The following is a 3,964-nucleotide window of genomic DNA, read 5'->3' on the forward strand; positions in this document are numbered from 1 at the left end:
AGTGGCCGCGCCCCGAGCGGGGCCGGGCTCTTGTAACGCGGAGCGGCGGAGCCTCGCCCCTTCCCCGGCCGGGGTGGGACCAGCGCGGGCGGCCGCCGCCCCGAGACAGCCCCGGTCCCGCTCCCGGGCCCCGTCCCGGACCGGACCGGAGCGGGGCGGGGGGCACCCCCCGAGGTGGGACACCCCCTCCCCCCGCCCAAGTTTGGCCCGGGACCACCCCCCCCCCCCCCGGTCCCGCACCGCCCCCGTCCCGCCCTCCCCTCACGGAGACCCCGGAACATTTGGGGAGCCCCCCTCGGGGTAACCCCCCTCCTCGGGGTAACCCCCCCCCCTCGAGGTAACCCCCCCCCCTCGGGGTAACCCCCCGCCCCCCCCGAGACTTACCCCTCCCCAAACCACCCCTCCCGCCAGGTAACCCCCTCCCCCCCAGACCCCTCCCCCCCGAGGTAACCCTAAGACCCCCCCCCAGAAGTAACACACCCCCCCCCAGATCCCCTCCCAGGTAACCCACAGACCGCCCCCCAAGATAACCCCCCCCCAAACCACCACCCGCAGGGGTACCCCCCCCCAGACCACCCCCCGTCTTCGAGGGACCCCCCCCCCAGACCACCCACCCCGGAAGTAACGCCTCCATCCCCCCCAAACGACTCCTCCCCCCCAAAATAAACCCCAAGACCCCCCCCAAAGTGACCCCCCCCCACGGTACCCCCCCCCCAGACCACCCCCCTCGAGGTAAACCCCCCCCAGACCATCCCCTCCCCCCAAGGCAACACCCCCCCCAGACCCCTCCCCAAGGTACCCCCCCAGACCCCCCCCAGACCCCTCCCCCAAGGTACCCCCCCACCCAGACCCCTCCCCCAAGGTACCCCCCCCAGACCCCCCCAGACCCCTCCCCAAGGTACCCCCCCAGACCCCCAGACCCCCCCCCAGACCCCTCCCCCAAGGTACCCCCCCACCCAGACCCCTCCCCCAAGGTACCCCCCCCCCAGGACCCCCCCCAGACCCCTCCCCCAAGGTACCCCCCCAGACCCCTCCCCCAAGGTACCCCCCCAGATCCCCCCCCCAAGGTACCCCCCCACCCAGACCCCTCCCCCAAGGTACCCCCCCCCCGACCACCACCCCTTGAGATAACCCCCTAGATGACCCCCACCCGCCAAGGTACCCCCCCACCCAGACCCCCCCCAAGGACCCCCCCGCCCCCCAGCCTGGGGGCGGTGGGACGGGACCTCCAAGGTCCCCTCGTCCGACCCCTGCCCCACCCCTGAGGACCAAGATCCCCAAGGATGGAGATGCCACCCCCCCCCTCATCCCCCCCACCCCGGGGGACCCTCACGGTGGTTCCTGATGGTCAGAGGGACCCTCCCGTCCCCCCCCAGTTTGTGCCCATGGCCGCTGGTCCTGGCACTGGGCGATACTGGGAAGAACCTGGAGCCATCCTCGCTTCGGAGGTTGAGGAGATCCCATGGAACCTTCTCCTCTCCAGGCTGGAGAGTCGCAGGTGGCCCTTGGTTGGACGCTCACCAGTCTGTCCCAGTCCTTGGTTGGACGCTCACCAGTATGTCCCAGTCCTTGGTTGGACACTCACCAGTCTGTCCCAGTCCTTGGTTGGACGCTCACCAGTCTGTCCCAGTCCTTGGTTGGATGCTCACCAGTATGTCCCAGTCCCTCCCAGTGCTGGAGCCAGGTCTCCAGGTGTGACCTGGAGAGGGGAAGGATCATCTCCCTCCACCCGCTGGCCACGCTTCTCCTCACACAGCCCAGGACGCCGTGGGCCACCTTCGCTGCGAGGGGACATCACCGGCTCATGGTCACCTTGGTGCCCACCAGGACCCCCAGGGCCTCCGCAGAGCTGCTTCCCAGTTTGGCCCAGTACATACTGGTCCATAGGGTTCTTCTTCCCCCAGTGTAGGACCTTCCCCACCCTTGAACCCTCTGAGATGCCTCCTAGATGATTCCTCCACCCTCTTGCTGTCCCTCACCAGCTCACGGTCACCTTGGTGCCCACCAGCACCTGTAGCTCCTCTGCAGAGCTGCTTCCCAGTTGGTCCCAGTATATACTGGTCCATTGGGTTGTTCCTCTCCCAGTGCAGGGCTTTACCTGCCCTTGAACCCCCTGAGATCCCTCCTAGACCATCCCACCACCCTCTTGACGTCCCTCACCGGCTCACGGTCACCTTGGTGCCCACCAGCACCTGTAGCTCCTCCCAAGACCTGCTTCCCAGTTTGGCCCAGTACATACTGGTCCATGGGGTTCTTCTTCCCCCAGTGTAGGACCTTCCCCACCCTTGAACCCTCTGAGATGCCTCCTCGATGATTCCCCCACCCTCACCGGCTCATGGTCACCTTGGTGCCCACCAGGACCCCCACAGCCTCCACAGAGCTGCTTCCCAGTTTGGCCCAGTACACACTGGTCCATGGGGCTGTTCCTCCCCCAAGGCCTTTCCCCACCCTTGAACCCCCCCTCGACGATTCCTCCACCCTCTCACCATCCCCCCACCCCCACCCCCCTGCCCCACCCCACCCGTGGGTCTCCCACACCCCTGCCCCACACCGCCCGTGGGTCTCCCTCCCCCGCCCCACACCGGCTGTGGGTCTCCCCCCCCCCCCCCACTGGCCGTGGGTCTCCCCACCCTCCCCCACCCCCACCCCCCAAGCCCCCCAGCCCCACCGCACCCGTGGGTCTCCCCACCCCCCCGGCCCCATCTCCCCCCCAGCCCCCCCGTGGGTCTCCCCACCCCCCCCGCCCCCACCCCCCCCCAGCCCCCCCCGTGGGTCTCCCCACCCCCCCGCCCCCCACCCCCCCCCAGCCCCACCCCACCCGTGGGTCCCCCCCCCCCCCGGGTCTCCCCGCCCCACGGCGCGGCGGGAGGAGCCGCTTTCTCCGCGGTTGTTCCTGGCCGAGTCCCGGCTCCCGCCGCGTTACAAAGCCCCGAGGAGCGGCCCCGTGGGGGTGGGAGACCCACGGCTGGGGGGGGGGGTGGGAGGTGCCCCCCCCCCACGCCCCCCCACCCCCCCAACCCCGGGACGTGGCGGCCGTGCCCGTCTTCGCGCCGTCACCGGCGAGCGCCAACCGCGCCGGCCCAAGGGGGGGGGGGGGGGGGGTTGGGGGGGGGGATGGGGCCCAAGGGGTTTTTTTTTTTGGGGGGGGGGGGGGGGATGGAAACCGGGGAGACGAACGGCGGCGGCGGCGGCGCAGGATGCGGCCCCGGCGGCCTGAGCCAGGCCATCGCATACCGGAGCCGTGGCTCATCGCCGCCTCCCTGCCCCCGCTGGCACCGCGCCGGTGGCGGCCCTTGGGGGGTCCCCCCCCGTCCAGGGAGACCCCCACACTTTAGGGGGGGTCCCCCCCCCTCCCCCCATTATTGGGGTGTTCCCAAAAGGGCTGAGCCGGCGGCGGGATCCGGCCCCCGCCAACAGCTGGATTTCCTCCAGATGTGGCTTCGCCGGAAAGGCCGCGGTTTGCGCTGGCACCGGCCCCCGCCGGCGTAAAGGGGGGAGGGGGGGGGGACACAAAAGGGACCCCCCCGACCCACTGAACCCCGGGGGGGGGGGGATGGGAACTGAACCCCCCCCCCCCAATACGCCGGCGCGGGGGGATTTTTGGGATTCCGAGCTGGCAGCCGGCCACCGGCGTTGCCGCGCCGTGTGCCAAGGCGAGGGGGCGGCACGGGGACGGCCGGGAGGGGACCCCCCCCCCCGCCGGCACCACCCTTTGCCAAGGCCGGGTGGGGGGGGGAGGAGGGGGTGGCTTTGGGGGTGTCGGCACAGCCCCCCACTTTCCCACCGGGACGCTCTTGCCGCCATGCCGGCGGCACGGGAGGGTGACCGGAACGCCGCAACCTCCCCCGCGAGGCCCCCAAATTCCTGCCCACCCCGGCACCGGATTCCTCGAGAGCCACCGGCAGCCGCCCCCACCGGGCAGCCGGGCCGGCGGCCGGTCCCTGCTCCCGCCCCACCGGGGACG

Source organism: Calonectris borealis, chromosome 37 (genome assembly GCF_964195595.1).
Source record: "Calonectris borealis chromosome 37, bCalBor7.hap1.2, whole genome shotgun sequence".
NCBI classification, from domain to species: domain Eukaryota; kingdom Metazoa; phylum Chordata; class Aves; order Procellariiformes; family Procellariidae; genus Calonectris; species Calonectris borealis.